Here is a 19,336-nt window from a genome sequence, read left to right as displayed (position 1 = left end):
TGTATTTTTAAACACAATCTGCATAATCAGGTTGCTTGTAGACAAACAGATAATGTGAAACACTTTATCATGAAGACAGTAAGCCTATCTGGTTTCAACATCTTCTACCAGGCACTGAACTCCTTGAACTCAATTAAGGGATGCATCAGAGTAATGCACCTAATCATCCCCTCCATGTTGGGATTTTGAAACCAGGGTTCTGGCCAATTGTACATTTAAGTCAAGTTGTTCTTAGCATCACACTAGATAGGTAGATGGAGTGTTTCAGAGGTGGTATTGTCACCAAAAGAAAGGTCTGATCCTTTTTAAAATTACGTCTCATCAATGGGAACTCTTTTAAAGGGCCAGTCTTACCACTAGTATCCAAAAATCAAGGTTTCATAGATTTCTGATCAACTTAATAGGGCTTTATTTCACTGTGTTAAATTAATGAATTGAATGTAAAGTATTTTTACTTAACATGTTTGGCAAGTCAGGAAACAGGCTGGCAGGAAGCCTTCATTCTGACAGCATGAAGGAACTGGATTAATATCTGAAGAGGCACAGTAATTAATCCATGGTGATTCTTTCATCTGTATATATGTTAATTTGATTCCTCCACATTTTCAGTAATTCCTGCAATCCAGTTCCCTAATGGGGTCATTAGCAAAAACGGGGAAAAATGTGAAGATTGATTGCATCTATTTTTAAACAGGATTTTTTCCAAAGGGAATTAATGGTCATTAACGTTATTAAAGAGGGATCCAGATGACAAAATAAGTCAATAGAATTCAGAATTGTAAAGGGCAAGTTTAGGACTGGCACCTGGAATTATTTCTTTGTATCAAAGACCTTCAACAGCTTATCAGATAAAGTGAAAGGTAAGCTTTACTCAATCTCTCAAACTGATAACATGAGCAAAGAAACAGAAAAAAGGGAGAGGATTGCCGAAAGAGAGAACAAGTGCAGATGGCAGTTTCCTGGCCCATGGTTCCTTGTGTTTCATCTTCAGAAGCCAAGCTACATGCTACACAGATTGGCTGCCAATTCATTCTTGAATTAGCCTCTCACTCAGCTCCCACAAGGCAGAGGCGATACTTCACCCTGGGCTTTCTGCAACGGCGAGCACTGACAGCAGTTGTTGAAGTACATTCCTCCCAGGCCCTTCAGCCCTGGGGCAAAATGACAGTATCTAGTAGTGACAGCTCCCTGTTGCACTGACATGGTAAAAGGATGAGCCAAGGCAAATAGTAGAGTGTACAACGAGCTGCACTGTACTGTGGAGTACATCATGTTGCCTGGATGCAAAACATTGGATATTCCTCCATGGGATGATAGGTAGCACAGTTCAGCTCGCTCAAAAAGAGAATATTACAAAGCTATGACTGGTTAAAGCATAGCATGGCCCAGTAATCTTTCTTAGCAGGAGAAAGCAGACTAAAATTCAACTTACCCAATGCATCCTTTATATCAGTAAATCTGTGTGATTCAGAGTATATAATAATCACCCTTGAAGGTATTGAGTGGCGTAGAACACGCTGAAGCAGCTGTACTAGGGAGAAATGGCTCAACTGATTGACTTGAAAAGTGGTCTCTGGGCCATCCTCAGTCAATTGCCATGACGAACCAAACACACCAACACTACAGATCAATACATTAAGAAGACAAACCTACCTCTTAATGTCAAGGCATTCACTGCATTAGATGTTGTAAAGGGTTGTCAGAGACAGTTGCCAAAAATCTCCATCCTCGTTCACGCTGCAATTTCCTGGTGCTGCTGAAAGTGAATGAAGTATCGGCTGGAATGCCAAATTCTCCGGTCTCACTGGCAGTTGGGCAGCCACAGACAAGATCAGAGAACCTGACCAGTATTTCAGAAGGCTGGGACCAAATGGCTGAGGGATTTCCATCATCCAAATCTATTTTATGATTGTGTGTGCTAAGGTTTTTTTTCTCCCATTTTCTTCTTTTTACAGGTAAACCTGCGGTCATACGCCTTTCCTGGCATATGATTCTCTGGATGTCAGTTGCTTCAGATTCATGCAAGCTGCAAAATGGAAAATATCAGCAAGATATTCAACCATGGGCACCATCACAACCTGGCCTCCGTCAGTGTCCAGACCATGTGCACTCTGGGTTGGAGAGTTGAAAGCAAATAGAAATGGTATTCCAGGATGATTGCTTCCTGATTTCCCTTGTCAGTAGGCACTGAACATTGGTACTATGCATTTTCCTGTCTTCCAGTATTAAAGTTTAGTTTGTTTATTCGTATCACAAGTAGACTTACATTAACATTGCAATGAAGTTACTGTGAAAATCCCCTTGTCTCTATACTCTGGCAGCAGTTCAAATACACTGAGGGAGAATTTAGCACAGCTAATGTAGCTAACCAGCATGTCTTTCGGACTGTGGGAGGAAACCTGAGCACCCAGAGGGGACCCATGCAGACATGGGGAGAATATGCAGGCTCCGCAGACAGTGGCCCAAGCTGGGAATTGAACCTGGGTCCCTGACGCTGTGAGGCAGTAGTACTAAGCACTGTGCCACCCTATCTTTCCTATTTTAAACTAGCTTCTCACCTGATAATGGTTTCAATTCACATTTCCTTGTCCAGTTATATTTTCAACTGATCAATTTATGAAGCGGATTCAAATGTCAAGTGAATAAAGATTTAACTGTGTGTATTTAAACAGTTTACATACCTATAAAATTAACATGTAATCATTGATTCTTCTCAATACATCATCCCATCAAAATGGGGCTGATATAAACTGAAGGATCAGCCAGTCTCAATGCATCTCTATTATTGATCAACTTGTCTAAGTGCATCTCTATTATTGATCAAACAGCCTCAGTGCATTTCCATTATTGATCAACCAGTTTCATGGAGCATTGCCATGACAGTGTTGCTGCTGACAACAGGCTAACATTGCAATATGCGTCAGGTGGCATTGTTAAATTCAGATCTACTGAGACCCATATCAAGATGTATTTCTTCATGTATCTCTAGATATCACAAGAATGACAATATACTATCACTGGTGGAGCTACTGATGTTTTGTCCTGGTGAACATACAAACTGTTTCTTGACTGCTAGCCAGTATGACCTTGCTCAGCTATTCGGAAAGATCTGGAAGCTGGGAAAATCGTTTGCATATGTTTATTTTGTGATTCTGGTTGTTAGGATTGTACAAAATAAACAGACCAGAATTCACACCTGCAGTGTCTCAGCTCAATACAAATATTTCTACAGCAAATGCCTCTGTTGTTCCACGAATCGTTCTGATGCAATAAAGGAAAACATCAGACACAATGGAGTAACATTTAGGAAGTGGGTGTCATGCCTGTTGGCTGGAGAACCAACAGGAACCATGAGTCACCTCCATTGAGGAACTAAGTGCCTGTCAAGTCTTCTGAGTATATACTTGGAACAAACCTGGTATTGGACAAGAAATCTGATTCTATAGCTGCAGAGGAGACATTGAGAGATGTTGATGATGATGCATTTTAACTGGTTATCATCAGCATAAGTATGAAAACTGATATTTTTTGGATAATATTTCTAAGAGGCATTATGTAGATGAAGAATTGGAAAGGATTAAGGATAGATGCTTGGGGAATATCTGTGGTAACAAAGGTGTGGGTGGGAAGAAAAGCCACTTCAAATGAACTATATTAGGATGGAACTCGCTGAGTAGTTTCTGAAAGCATTCTTTAGAATGGTGAAGCAGAAGTAGGTCAGGTGGGAGAGCATTGGACTGAAAATCTAAAGGGCCCTGGTTGGATGCTGGGATGAACACTCAGGGAGTTGCTCAGAGGGCTGGTGTAGACAAGATGGGCCAAATGTCTTCTTTCTGTGTTGGAATAATTCTGTGATTCTATAAATTGATACACACAGTAATGGCATGAGACTTTATCAATAAACACTGAAAAGCACCATTTTCCAGTGCATGTGTTCACAATGCAGGATTATCACAGCCGTAAACAGATAGGGATTTTTAAAATCCTAGATTTTCACATCCTGTTTTGCTTTTCTGTTCTCACTGTCACATTCCACATTTTTCTAAATTGTTTTACTTGGAATCTGTCTCTGGTTTCCCTTGTTGTTGGCTTAGAGTATCTGAAACATTATTGTTGTTACTCCCTCATTTCTTCTTCTTTCCCACCTGTTTATGCATTCTCTGTGCACAGAATCCGTCATTAAGAAATGTGCCAACAGTTATTCAGCAGTTCTTGGACACTATAATCGTTGCAACTTCTGAACTGCAAATGTCAGTTCCAGAGCAACGTGCAGGTAACTAAAATATTTGTTGCGTTGTTGTAGTGCAATCGACACTGCATTTCATTATCGCACACAGATCATTAGAATATCCCTGTACTCTAGAGGGGGGCAGGGGAGGAATCAGAAAGAGACACAGGCAATGGGAGGAGGAGGAAGAAAAGGGGGAGAAAGGGAAGGAAAATGAGGCGGAATGGAAGTGGTGAACGATATGCAGTTCAGCAAGTAGTTCAAAAGGGGAAGAGGTAGGAAAAGGGGTCACCATAACAACCATTCTCCTCCAACATTTTTCTCCCTTGCTTCTCTTTTTGCACTCCCCTTTTTATCCCTCCATTTCCTCCTTCCTTGCCCTCTCTTCACTTGTTTCCATTCTCCTCTCTTTCCCCTATTCTGACCCCCCTCTGATTGCTCCTTTCATCATTCCTTTTTCTCCTCTTCCCTTTCTCTCCAGTCCTCCTCTGTTCCCTCTCCTTGTACATTTCCTGCCCTCCTACAACTTTCTTTTTCTTCCCTCTCCTTGTTTTTCACTCCTCCAGACTGCTGCCACCCTTGTTAGACAGATGAATCTGGGTGCAAGGCAAGATAACTTGCTCTACCAGGGCAGGTGGAATAATTAGGCTACTTTGGTGGTGGTCACTGTAGAGGGAGTGGTGGACAGGAGGATTTGTCACTAGGAATTATACATGATGATGAGTGTTGGTGGGATGTGAGCAGAGGTTTCAATGGGGGTTATATATGCTGTGGAGAGGACTGTGCTGCTCAGTATTGGGAGAAGAGTAGCTCAGTAATATATTTTTTCCTCTAACAACACATTTATTATTTACATCCATATTCCAATTGATAATTTGATTTCCAAATGCTACAGTCCATCCTCTACACATGGTCTAATACTTGGGGACAGGGTCAGTATTATCTGTATTTTAAGTTTAAGTTAAGTTTATTTATTAGTGTAACAAGTAGGCATATATTAACACTGCAAGGAAGTTACTGTGAAAAACACCTAGCTGTCACGCTCCAGTGCCTGTTCGGATACACTGAGGGAGAATTTAGCATGGCCAATGAACCTAACCAGTACGTCGTTCAGACTGTGGGAGGAAACCAGAACACCCGGAGAAAACCCATGCAGACACAGGGAGAATGTGTAGTTTCCTGGATGTATTTCCAAGTCAGAATGGTGAGTGTCTGGAGGAGAACTTACAGGTGGTGATACTCCTATTTATCTGCTCACCTTGTCCCTCAAGGGAAGTGGTCATGAGTTTGGAAGGTGCTGTCTAAGGATCTTTGGTGAATCGCTGCAGTGCATCTTGTAGACGGTACACACTGCTGCTACTGAACATTGGTGGTGGAGGGAATGAATGTTTGTGGATGGGGTGCCAATCAAGTGGGCTGCTTTGTCCTAGATAGTGTCAAGCTTCTTGAGTGTTGTTGGAGATGCACCCATCCAGGCAAGTGGGGAGTATTCCATCACACCCCTGACTTGTACCTTGTAGATGATGGATAGGCTCTGGGGAGTCAGGTGGTGAGTTACTTGCTGCAGTATTCCTAGCCTCTGACCTGCTCTTGCAGCCACAGTGTTTATGTGGTGAGTGCAGTTGAGTTTCTGGTCAATGGTAACCCCAAGGATGTTGACAATTGGAGAATCAGTGATGGTAACACTACTGAATGTCAAATGGCAGTTGTTAGAGTGTTCCTTATTGGTGATGGTCATTGCCTGGCATTTGTGTGCCGTGAATGTTACTTGCCATTTGTCAGTCCAAGTCTGGATATTGTCCAGATCTTATCGCATTTGAACATGTACTGCTTCAGTATCTGAGAAGCTGCAAATGGTGCTGAACGTTGTGCGATCATTGGCAAACTTCCCCACTTCTGACCTTACGACGGAGGGAAGGTCATTGATGAAGTAGCTGAAGATGGTTGGGCCTAAGACACTATCCTGAGAGACTTCTGCAGAGACGTCCTGGAGCTGAGATGATTGGCCCTCCACAAGCATCTTCCTATATGCCAGGTATGATCCTACCTGTCCCACCTGTCCTATGGCTGGAAATTCCTGCCCGAGGGCAATGGGACTTTGATTTATTCATCATATTTAGCACCCTGACAGTAACAAGTCCCACAGCGGGCTAGGCCAAGATATTTATATGTGCCTATATCAATGGATAAATACAGACGAGTTGTAGTAGAAGTGTCTGGAAGCTGAGCTTCATTGTCCAATCAAGCATTGAGGGCAGACTGCCAATGCTGGAGATCGAGTGGGTGGTTCTCCAGCACATTGATTGGTAGTCCCACCTGCTGAGATGGGAGCTGCCAATCTGAACATGACTGTAGGGTAGAAGGGAAGGCAAGTTAATTTTTACTTTTCAAGATCATAACCCACTATGTGGGTTATGATCTTGCAAGTTCTCCCCGCCAAGGGACAGCCAGGACCCACAGTTGTGGCCTGGCAGCCATTTTGGGTCTGAGGGGGAGGATCTTTCTTCCTCCTTTCTGCCCCCATCTCTGTCCTGAGGCCCAGTCTTTTGGCTTGGAAATGCATGTTTAAAGACATTGTTTATAGAAAGTGAACAGAGACTTGGCAGCAGAAGGAGAGAATTGCTCTGTTGGAGGTGTTCTTCAGAAGGTAGTAAAAAAATTATAACTAGCCCTGGTGTAAGGCAGGCAGCCAACTGGATCATCGGTTACTCACTGGGTGGGTTAGTTTGAAATGATCTCTTGTGCCACATGGTGTATAGCATGTCGCAATGAAAGATGCATAACAGATCATATAAACTAAGGACTGCAAACATGAGCTGGTTTTAAATGAAGTGGCTTCCCAATGCGGTCTAGAATGCCCCAGGCTTCAATGCCAAGTCCCTTTTCATTAATAATCTAGAGAATGGTTCAACAGCACATTGATTTCACTTGTTCACATCACCAAGTAACAGTCAGGATTTTAGACTTGAGATTGGAGTGGATTTGGATAAATATGGAAATCTGACCCATAATTGGCAAATGGCCTACAATTCCTGCAGGTCTATAGTTACACCCTTAAAGACACAGAATCTGGGTAAGTGTGTGTTAAAAGTAGCCAGTATTCCCAAGTTAACTTTCTTTTCTTTTCTGCCCCCAAACTCTACTCTCAGCACGTTTCGGATCTCAATCTTTGCAATAAATATCAGCAAACCCTGTAACTGCCATACACAATTTGTTGTGTCTTTATATCCATTGTCTGCTACCATAGCTTCTCCTCTTTCTACCTGCCATCTAACTCCCTGTTGTGGTGGTTCTTCTCAGTGACCTCACTATTGTTGAGGTTGATGAGATAGTTTGGCCACAGACTGACAGCCTTTGATCTTGTTCTTTGTTCACCCTCCCTCATTCTTGCAACTCCAACTTTTCCCAGTTCTCGTGAATAGTTATTGAGCTGATGCTGCCTAACTTGCTGGGAATATCTAGCATTTTCTAGTGTGTGTGTGTGTGTGTGTGTGTGTGTGTGTGTGTGTGTGTGTGTGTGTGTGTGTGTGTGTGTGTGTGTGTGTAGACATCTTGGATACAATGTGGGAGAAGCTTCAGTTATGGACAAGTTCTGAAATGCTGCTCATTCCTCTCTCTTCTAAAAGACATGACTGGATCTGTAGGATTCTCATGATGGGATGAATGAACTGAAGCTTGGGGCCTGTTCAATGGTGGGTATTTGTTTTCTATTAATATTCTGCTCGAAGAAATGCAAGGGTAGAGAAGGTCATAATGTGTAAATGGAATTTGCACGGATCAGCAAAAAAGGTTATTAAGCTCATTTATTGCAGTTGTGAAGGATTGATGCTGGTTCCTTACTGTGATTTTTAAAAAATAATTGATGAATGTTTGCAAGAAAACTTACTGGACTGTAACAGCTGAATAAACTAATTATGACTGTGGTGTAGAACAGCAGATGAAAACAAAATAAAATGCTGCAATGAACACAGGAATTAACAGCAGGAGTAGCCATTCAGTTCCTTGAGTCTGCTCCACTATTCAGCTAGTTGATCTTCAACCTCAAAAGGTATTTTCCTGCACCATCCCTATATTCTTTGATATCTTTAATATCTAGAAATCTGTCTTTAACATACTCAATAACTGACCTTCCACAGTGCTCGGAGGTAAAGCATTTCAAAGATTCACCACTCTGAGTGAAGAAATTCCTCCTCATTTCAATCATAAATGGCCTATTTTTATTCTGAGACTGTCCACATGTTCTAGATTTCCACCCGCCAGGGAGAATTTCATTTCTACATCCACACTGTGATGCTCTGAGAATTTTTTTATGCTTCAATGAGATCATCTCTCGGTCTTCTAAACCCTAAAGAATACAGGCCTTGTCTCCTCATTGGATGTTCCCATCAATGTTGTGGGTATGCCGGCGTTGGACTGGCGTAAACACAGTAAAAAGTCTGACAACACCAGGTTTTAGTCCAACCTATTTATTTGATAATATACTCACAAGCTTTCGAGGGACACCCTCTTCGTCAGGTGAATGGAGAGTTCTGGCCTCAGACAGAGCATATAAAGCACAGACAGTTTAGAGATTACTGATTAGAATGCGAATCTTTACACCTAACCTGCTGTTCAAGACCTGAAGTGGCTGATAATGTGAGTGGAAGGAGCACTGATCACAGTTTAAAGAGATGTGTATTGTCTCCAGACAGTACAGTAAGTGAGGTTTTGCAAACCCAGGCAAGTCACGGGGGTTACAGATAGTGCGACATGAACCCAAGATCCCTGTTGAGACCGTCCTCATGTGTGCGGAACTTGGCTGTCAGTCTCTGTTCAGCGACTCTGCGCTGTCGTGTGTCACGAAGGCCGCCTTGGAGAATGCTTACCCGAAGGTCAGAGGCTGAATGCCCGTGACCACTGAAGTGTTCGCCAACAGGAAGGGAACAGTCTTGCCTGGTGACTGTCGAGCGATGTTCATTCATCCGTTGTCGTAGCGTCTGCATGGTCTCCCCAATGTACCATGCTTCGGGACATCCTTTCTTGCAACGTATCAGGTAGACAATGTTGGCCGAGTTGCAAGAGTATTTACCATGTACCTGGTGGACGGTATTCTCACGTGTGATGATGGTATCCATGTCGATGATCCGGCATGTCTTGCAGAGGTTGCTGTGGCAGGGTTGTGTGGTATTGTGGTCACTGTTCTCCTGAAGGCTGGGTAGTTTGTTGCGAACAATGGTCTGTTTGAGGTTGTGTGGTTGTCTGAAAGCAAGAAGTGGGGGTGTGGGGATAGCCCTGGCGAGATGTTCGTCTTCATCAATGATATGTTGAAGACTCCGGAGAAGATGTCGTAGCTTCTCCGCTCCGGGGAAGTACTGGACGACGAAGGGTACTCTGTCCACTGTGTCCTGTGTTTGCCTTCTGAGGAGATCGGTGCGGTTTTTCGCTGTGGCGCATCGGAACTGCCGATCTATGAGTCGAGCACCATATCCTGTTCTTATGAGGGCATCTTTCAGGGTCTGGAGGTGTCTGTCACGATCCTCCTCATCTGAGCAAATCCTGTGTATACGGAGGGCTTGTCCATAGGGAATGGCTTCTTTAACATGTTTAGGGTGGAAACTGGAGAAGTGGAGCATTGTGAGATTGTCTGTGGGCTTGCGGTACAGTGAGGTGCTGAGGTGACCGTCCTTAATGGAGATGCGTGTGTCCAAGAATGCAACTGATTCTGGGGAATAGTCCATGGTGAGTCTGATGGTGGGGTGGAATTTGTTGATATCATATAGTTGTTTCAGTGATTGTTCACCATGAGGCCAAAGGAAGAAAATGTCATCGATGTATCAACAAATTCCACCCCACCATCAGACTCACCATGGACTATTCCCCAGAATCAGTTGCATTCTTGGACACACGCATCTCCATTAAGGACGGTCACCTCAGCACCTCACTGTACCGCAAGCCCACAGACAATCTCACAATGCTCCACTTCTCCAGTTTCCACCCTAAACATGTTAAAGAAGCCATTCCCTATGGACAAGCCCTCCGTATACACAGGATTTGCTCAGATGAGGAGGATCGTGACAGACACCTCCAGACCCTGAAAGATGCCCTCATAAGAACAGGATATGGTGCTCGACTCATAGATCGGCAGTTCCGATGCGCCACAGCGAAAAACCGCACCGATCTCCTCAGAAGGCAAACACAGGACACAGTGGACAGAGTACCCTTCGTCGTCCAGTACTTCCCCGGAGCGGAGAAGCTACGACATCTTCTCCGGAGTCTTCAACATATCATTGATGAAGACGAACATCTCGCCAGGGCTATCCCCACACCCCCACTTCTTGCTTTCAGACAACCACACAACCTCAAACAGACCATTGTTCGCAACAAACTACCCAGCCTTCAGGAGAACAGTGACCACAATACCACACAACCCTGCCACAGCAACCTCTGCAAGACATGCCGGATCATCGACATGGATACCATCATCACACGTGAGAATACCGTCCACCAGGTACATGGTAAATACTCTTGCAACTCGGCCAACATTGTCTACCTGATACGTTGCAAGAAAGGATGTCCCGAAGCATGGTACATTGGGGAGACCATGCAGACGCTACGACAACGGATGAATGAACATCGCTCGACAGTCACCAGGCAAGACTGTTCCCTTCCTGTTGGCGAACACTTCAGTGGTGATGGGCATTCAGCCTCTGACCTTCGGGTAAGCATTCTCCAAGGCGGCCTTCGTGACACACGACAGCGCAGAGTCGCTGAACAGAGACTGATAGCCAAGTTCCGCACACATGAGGACGGTCTCAACAGGGATCTTGGGTTCATGTCGCACTATCTGTAACCCCCGTGACTTGCCTGGGTTTGCAAAACCTCACTTACTGTACTGTCTGGAGACAATACACATCTCTTTAAACTGTGATCAGTGCTCCTTCCACTCACATTATCAGCCACTTCAGGTCTTGAACAGCAGGTTAGGTGTAAAGATTCGCATTCTAATCAGTAATCTCTAAACTGTCTGTGCTTTATATGCTCTGTCTGAGGCCAGAACTCTCCATTCACCTGACGAAGAGGGTGTCCCTCGAAAGCTTGTGAGTATATTATCAAATAAATAGGTTGGACTAAAACCTGGTGTTGTCAGACTTTTTACTGTGTTCCCATCAACCCAGGGATCAGCTTGGAGAACCTTTTTTGCTCTGCCTCTGACACATATTCTGAGGCAAGGAGACCAAGATGGTACACAAAATGTAAGTAAAATCACAGAATTCAGAGAATGCTGACCATGCATGGATCATTAAATACAATGACAACTGAAAACAAAGATAAATAGTAGCCAGAATGTTCCAATGCCCACAGAGATGACTTTGAAGGCAGGGCACAATGAAATTTGGGAAGATAGGTGGCACAACGGCAGAATGATTAGCACTGCTGCCTCACAGCACCAGGGACTTCCATTCAATTCGTGGTCTGGGTCACTGTGTGGAGTTTGCATGTTCTCCCCATGTCTGCATGGGTTTCCTTTGGGTGCTTTAGTTTCCTCCCACATTCCAAAGATTTGCAGGTTAGGTGCAATGGCCATGCTAAATTCCCCTTAGTGTCATGGAATGCATGGATTAGAAGGATTAATGGGGTAAATATGTGGTCTATAGGGATAAGGCCTAAGGGGGATTGTTGACAATGCAGACTCAATGGGCTGAATGGCCTCTTTCTGCACTGCAGGGATTCCAAGTTGCTTGTTGGGTTGGCTTCCTGACAAGTTCTTGTCTTGGTACATTTCTCCCAGAGGCATTTCTCCCAGAGACAGACTAGGTGACCCAACAATGGGAAGTCAATAAAGGCGGTTAATGAGCCACTTATCTGTAATTTTTTTACACTGCAAAATATTTTTACTGCAATGTATGTATCCTCCACGGCCTGGATTTCTTCTCCTGAGGCCAGTATACAGAGTCAGAAAATTTCCCATCTCACTGAATATGTCTGGAGAAAACATGTTCTGAGTGGTGGGATCTTCATTTTAGTCTGAAAGAGAGTTGGGCCTGACATTCTTGGAAGCACATTAGAGGCAACCACAGGGGTTGCCAAATGCCCAGGCAGGCTGGTTGAAAAGCCTATCTCAGATCTCTAGGAATTTGTTCCAGTTGTTTTGTTATATATTAGGCCCTGTAGGCCTAATTCCTCACACCCTCTCAGACTGTCACCCACTCCTCATGCCCACATATGCCTTCTCCCCATGGCCTTTTAGAGCCCCTACATCAAGTTAGCGTCAATTCATGCCAAATGATTCCCACCCACATCCATGTCCTTTATAGCTCATACCAATTTAGTGCCAATTAACACCCAATTCCATGTGTTCATATATGCCTTATGCTGACTTAGTGCCAACCCACTAAAATGCCCAATAAAATACTGTTTGCTCTTACAGCCTCCATGCCAAATTATGCAGTATCCCAGATAAGCAGACCCCAAGAGCTCTACTGAGATGAAATAAAACAGAGTTCTAAATATATACTATAGACTTCATAATATATTAAAAAATCCCATTCACGAAAGCCCATTCAATACATTCAAATCCCCTCAAGTAATTAATCCATTTTAAAGCAAATGTGTATTCATGACCCCACATTAAGGACAGCTAAACCTTTAACAGTTAAGTTTAAGTAGGCTTATGTTCACACTGGAATGAAGTTACAATGAAAATCCCCTTGTATTTCTTTTAAAATTCAACCATCCCATGAGCACTTCTTCCAAGAGGATCCCCAACTGCAAGATCATTAATTATTCCCGTCTCATTTCACAGGACCAAATCTAGACTAGCTTGCTCCCTTGTTGGTTCCATTATATACTGTTCAAGGAAGCTATCACGGATACATTCTATGAACTCCTCCTCAAGGTTGCCTTGACCGACCTGGTTTGACCAATTGATCTTTAGATTAAAATCTCCCATAATAATTGCTGTACCATTTTTACGTGCATCAGTTATTCTTTGTTTATTTCTCGTCCCACCATGATGTCATTACTTGGGGGCCTATAGACTATGCCTATCTTGACTTTTTATCCTTACTATTTCTAATTTCCACCCAAAAGGATTCAAGCTTTTTCTTTCCCCCCATTGAATCTATATCATCTCTCACTATTGCCCTGATATCATCCTTAAATATCAGAGCTATACCAGCTCTCTGTTGGTTCCTCTGAACAGTTTGATACCACTGGATATTCAACTCCCAGTCGTGACCATCCTGCAATCATGTTTCTGTAATGGCCACCAAATCATACTCGTTTGCAATGATTTGTACTGTCAACTCATTTACCTTGTTTTGAATGCTACAAGCATTCAGATAAAGTGCCCTTATGCTAGTTTTTGTACTTTCTTTTTGAATTCTAACACTTCCATTAATAACATCTGAGTTCTCCTTCCTTTTAACTTTTTTCCTGATGTTTGATGTAGTTGGAACTTTCTCCCCATATTTTGTCCTTTCTTCCACCTTCTCAGACTCCTTACATAGGTTCCCATCCCCTGGCATTTTAGTTTAAATCCTCCCCAACCGCTCTCGTTAACACTCCCCCTAGGACATCAGTCCCAGTCCTGCCCAGGTGTAACCCATCCAATTTATACAGGTTTCACCTTTCCCAGAACTGGTCCCAATGCCCCAGGAATCTGAAACCCTCCTTCGACACCATCTCTTCAACCACATTTATCCGATATATCCTCTCATTTCTACTCTGTCTGGCACATGGCACCAGTAGTAATCCTGAGATCACTATCTTTGTGGTCTGATTTCTTAACATCCTTCTTAGCTCCCTGTATTCTGCTTTCAGGACCTCATCATTTTTTTACTTATGTCACTTGTACCAACATGTACTACCACCACTGGTTGTTCACCCTTCCCCTTCAGAATGTCCTGCAGCCACCGAGACATCCTTGACCCTAGCATCAGGGAGGCAACGTGCCAACCTGGAGTCTCGTTTGCAGCCACAGAAATTCCCCTTACAATTGAATCCACTATAACTATTGCATTACATACTTTTTACCCCTCCCCTCTGCAGCAGAACCAACCGTGGTGCTGCTGCTACTTTCCCTAGAGACGTCATTCCCCTCAACAGTATCAAAAGCAATATATCTGTTTTGCAGGGGGATGGCCACAGGAAATTCCTACACTACCTGCCTTTCTCTCTTGCTCTGTCTGGTAGTCACCCATTCCCTTCCTGCCTGCAGAGTCCGAGCCTGTTGTGTGACCAACTCTCTATACGTGCTCTCCAAAATACTCTGACTCCCAGTACTCCATATTGTCTCCAGCCACCATTCCAGCTCTGAAATGCAAGCTTCGAGGAGCTGTAGCTGGAGACACTTCCCACATATGTGCTGACCCAGGGGACTGGAACTGTCCCCAGCTTGCCACATGGAGCAAGAGGAGCAAGCCACAATTTGGAGCTCTCCTGTCATGTCTTACCTTTTTACATTAAACTTTTGAAAGATGTTTTATTTCAGATATATACAATTTTCTAGGACCATTCTTTCCTGCTCCTTGTTACTACCAGGTATAACCTTTTCAAACTATAAACCACAGAAATTACACAGAAGCACTATAATCGTGTACTACAGCTACAATGCCAAAAGCAAAAAGAAAAAAAAATACCAGCCAGCACTCTCACTTGTAGCTTCTGCTGCCTGTGTTCATCCAACTCCAAAAGCACTCCTCTCAGTCAAACAGCACTCACCATGCAAGCAGAGCAGCACTCTGAGGCCTCTGTTTTTATAGGCACAACTTACAAGGCCTTGGAGCTAGTTTTAATTAGTTGTACAAACAAACAGAAGTACATGTTTTAACTTCCCAAATAAGAATTAATTAAGCTCACCCTAAAAACAAGCTTAATGACTACTTACCTCCTTATAACTCCGTGTTTATCCAACTCCAAAAGCACTCCTCTCAGTCAGACAGCACTCACCTTGCATGTTGTGCACATTTTTTAAAGAGCAGGCTATTTAAATAACATGGCAGCTTGACAGTTCCATAGGCCTCATCTGCCCTTTATGAGCATTTATGTCTACTCTAAAAATTTGTAACTGACAGTGTGGGACAAGGTGGTTTATTAATTCGCAATCCCCTGAGAGATCACATCTTTTATCCCGATATTGGGATTGACATGTCAGTGGCAAAATTCAGCCCAGTTAGTGGAAAGGATTTTAAATAGGGCAACAATATTGAACATGAATAATGAAGAAAGGTTGCAGGAACCAAATTCACTCAGCTGATCAAATGTTAGCTCAGCAGGGGATGCCAGAACAAGCATCTGGAATTGGAAAAGGATGAAAGGTAGTCAGTTTGTGTCCTGAAGCAGAACCTGAATGGCAAAGTGAAATGGATCAGCAATTTATTTTGTTTGAGCTTCCATTGAGATTAATTCTTTGCAGTTACCCACAGGATACCACTGTACTTAATAAGAAGTCTAGGTGAAAAACCCTTTAAGTTTGGAAAGATGGGAGAAATCAAGAAATAATGATTTAGATGACATTAAAATAATTTTTTTTATAAGCCTGTAGGTTAGGAGGTAAAATTGAGGGATGGAGCAGTCACACAGTTCTTAGGTCTGGTAAAGAATCAGTTGGTCTAAAAGATGACATGATAAGCATACTTTTCAACAACGTGAGGAAGCATTTAGCAGGAATAGCTTGCAGGGAAAATGTATTTGCAGCAATTCAGGTAAGCAGTCATTGTACTATGTTGAGAGAAAGAGAAAGAGAGAGAGAGAGAGAGAAAAGGAAGATTTTAATGGAGAAATTGAGGTTTAACCTGGAGCCTAGGAACATAACTGACCTTTTCCTCTCTGGGGTTGGAAATATAAAGATATCATTCTGCAGTGTGTCTCGCTGTGCAGATAACATTAGGCAACAACGGAGAGAGGAAAAAGAAAACAATAAAATATTCAGGAGGTTGTTTTACAAGCAAGTGACTTCATATCTGGAATACTTTCTCTATTATAATTAATTTTATTATGAATACAGTATGTGGGCGGAATATTCCCATCATTTGAAAGCCGCAAAGCACATCTTACCCAACCTGACAACTTTTCAATGGGAATAAAAGGTGAAGTTGAAAGACTCAGAATTAATCAGTTCTGCAGGAAGCTATTTACTCCATTTGATAGGACAATAATGGTCAGCCCATTTGCTGGCCTAACACCAGAAGTGTGACTTCTTTAACAAAACTTGTGTTATGCAGAATTAATGACCCTTTGGGAAATGAACAATTGCGTAGTATTATTACTTCTGATAATCCCAGGCACAGAAACAGCTGTCTAATCTGTCACAGACACATGAAGATATTGTCTCTGGGGATCTCAAATCCGACGATCAATTATAAAGTCAGCAGTTGGATTGAAATTCTCTCTCATTGTTCAAAAGAACTGTCAAAGCAAATGTTAATTTCCCACCAGCATATCATTCCTGTACAGTTGTCAAAGGGACTATGAGTAACCAAATAAAATAAATGTCTGAACTGTAACCAAACACTGTCACATATTTATCAGCTTCATTCCCAAGGAGACAATTATATGTATGGATAATTATAAAGGCTCACCACACATACAAGCATTGTAGGAGGCACCTTCAGAGGCACATAAGAGGATATTGAGACTAAACCACTTTCCATCCAGTAAAACTATTCATAATCCCTGACTTTGACTTCACAATCAAATATTGGCTGCTGTATTAATGTAGAGACATAACAGTTCCCAAATAACACTGCCCTCGCTGTGTAACACATCCTTCATCACAGTATCCATATTGTTTTTCTCCCGATCTATAAATGGTCGATTAAAGCATTTGATACTAGTTCTAGGAATTGTAACACTTGAAATTTTTAATCAGAATGTCAGCATGAGTAAAAACACAAGTTTAAGGCATAATTAGGCTCCTTTTATATTGCTCAACAATAGCAGACACATTTTCAGTCTTATTTTCAGAAGTATCCTTCGAAAATGTATATGTGAGGATCTTCTTTGTTCAATATTTCTTACAAACTTGCAATGGTCAGTGAATGTTGTCTTTCAATAAATTCTTTTTTGTAGTTTCATTATTATGCCTCATCCAAGATTTGTACTCAGTTAAATCAGAAAAATAATGCTGTAGATTTGTAAAATGACTTTTTCTTTCCATCAGTAATGTTAATATTTTGTATTCTATTACAGATGGAAGGAAACTTTGAATGTAATTGTTGACACTTTAGGATCGGGAGGAATCACTGCCATCACAATAGTGCTTACCAGATCGGATATTACAACACAACATTTGCTCATGATAACTGTCCAGTTTCTTGTTTTGGCAGTAATTATTTTCTTTTATACGACCAGCTTGAGTCTCTGTATAATTCAGTGTGTAAATCACACATGCATTTTTTTTCTTCTCCCCAGTTCTCCTGAAGGTCTTGGCTCTTTTTCACAGACATTGGCAACTCTCTAGTATTTTGAACAAGTAGTCATTCTTCATGATTGTCAGTGACTGTTAGCAAAGTATTTGATCATGAGGAGTACCACTGGTGACCTTCATCATGCTCTACTAGAGTGCAGACATGTACACTTCCCAGCTGGGATTATTGGACACCAACTAGCACCCCAAATCCTATCTAATCCTTTAACTGCAAAACCAAGGTGGGGGGGGGGGGTAACAAAATCAATTGTCATTGAGATTAGTTCATTCAGCATTAATGAGATATTGAAGCTGGCATGTTCTGACTCCCATGCAATTCTAATGCATCAGGAGGCACTCATATACACCAAGCTAAAGAATCAGCAAAAGTTGACCAAAACCTTAAAATGAAACATTTATATGACCATGTAGGAACATTGCTGACACTTGAGAATAATTCCTTAGGTTTTGTAACACAAGGGGTAGATCCAGACAACATTCCTTTACTTGGAATTGGAAGCGGGCAGTGGGTATTTGAGAGAAGCTTAAGTACCGAAAAGCTTGAAAGGGATTTCCAAATGTTGAAGGCCAAAAATGTAGGATTTTTTCTTTATTCATTTGTAGGATGTAAGAGTCACCAGCAAGGCTAACATTTGTTGACCATCCAATTGCCTTTGTTAAGATGGTAATGAACTGTCTTCTCGAACCACTGAAGTCCATATGGTGTAGGTATATTCACAGTGCTGTTAGGAAGGGAGCTCTAGGTTTTTTAGCCAGCAACAGTGAAAGAATGGTGCTATAATTCTAAATCAGGGTAGCGTGTGCCCTGAAGGGAAAATTGCAGGTCATGGTGTTCCCATATTTCTGCTGCCCTTGTCCTTCGAGGAGGTAGAGGCTGTGGGTTTGAAAGATTCTGTCAAAGAAGGCTTGGGTAGTTGTTATAACATGTTTTCTAATAACACACTCTACTGCATTATTCTCCATTGGTGGAGGGAATAAATGTCTGAGGTGGTGGAAAGGATGCTGATCAAGTTGGTTGAATTATCCTGACTGGTTTCAAGCTCTTTGAGTGATGTTGGACCTGTACTCATCTGGGCAGTGAAGAATATTCCAGAAGAATGGTGCCTTTCAGATGGTGGACAAGTATTGGGGAGTCAGGAGGTGAGTTACTCACCATAGTATTCCCAGTCTCTGACTTGTACTTGTCTTCACAGTATCCCCAGGAAGTTGATTGAAGGGAAGTCAGTGATTTCAATGTTGTTGAATGTTTAGGAGCTCAATTCTCTATTGCTGGAGGTGGTCATTTTTTGGCTTTTGTGTAGTATGAGGCTTGAGCCTAAGTATTGCCCAGGTCTTGCTGCATATGGACATGGACTGCTTCAATATCGGAGGAGACTTGAATAGGACTAAAGATTGTGCCATCACCAAAGAACATCCCCACTTCTGACTTTATGATAAAGAGTCATTGATGAAGATGTCGAAGATGGTAGGATCTAGGGCATTACATAAGAACATAAGAACATAAGAAATAGGAGCAGGAGTAGGCCATCCAGCCCTCGAGCCTGCCCCGCCATTCAATAAGATCATGGCTGATCTGTCGTGGCTCAGTTCCACATTCCCGCCCTCTCCCCATAACCCTTAATCCCCTCGCTTATCAAAAACCCATCAACCCGCATCTTAAAAATATTTAGCGAGGCAGCCTCCACCACTTCAACGGGCAG

General features: G+C 42.5%; 1 pseudogene; it reads right to left on the bottom strand.

Annotated features, from left to right (window-relative positions):
- Positions 1-1,006: 1,006 nt before the first annotated feature.
- Positions 1,007-19,336, bottom strand: part of LOC145342457 (WW domain-containing oxidoreductase-like) — a 67,192-nt pseudogene continuing 48,862 nt past the window's right edge.

This window comes from Carcharhinus amblyrhynchos, chromosome 4, assembly GCF_965287045.1.
Source record: "Carcharhinus amblyrhynchos chromosome 4, sCarAmb.v2.hapA, whole genome shotgun sequence".
In the NCBI taxonomy this organism is placed as follows: domain Eukaryota; kingdom Metazoa; phylum Chordata; class Chondrichthyes; order Carcharhiniformes; family Carcharhinidae; genus Carcharhinus; species Carcharhinus amblyrhynchos.
The sequence above is the reverse complement of the archived record's forward strand: the minus strand, read 5'-3'. Positions and strand labels throughout refer to the sequence as shown.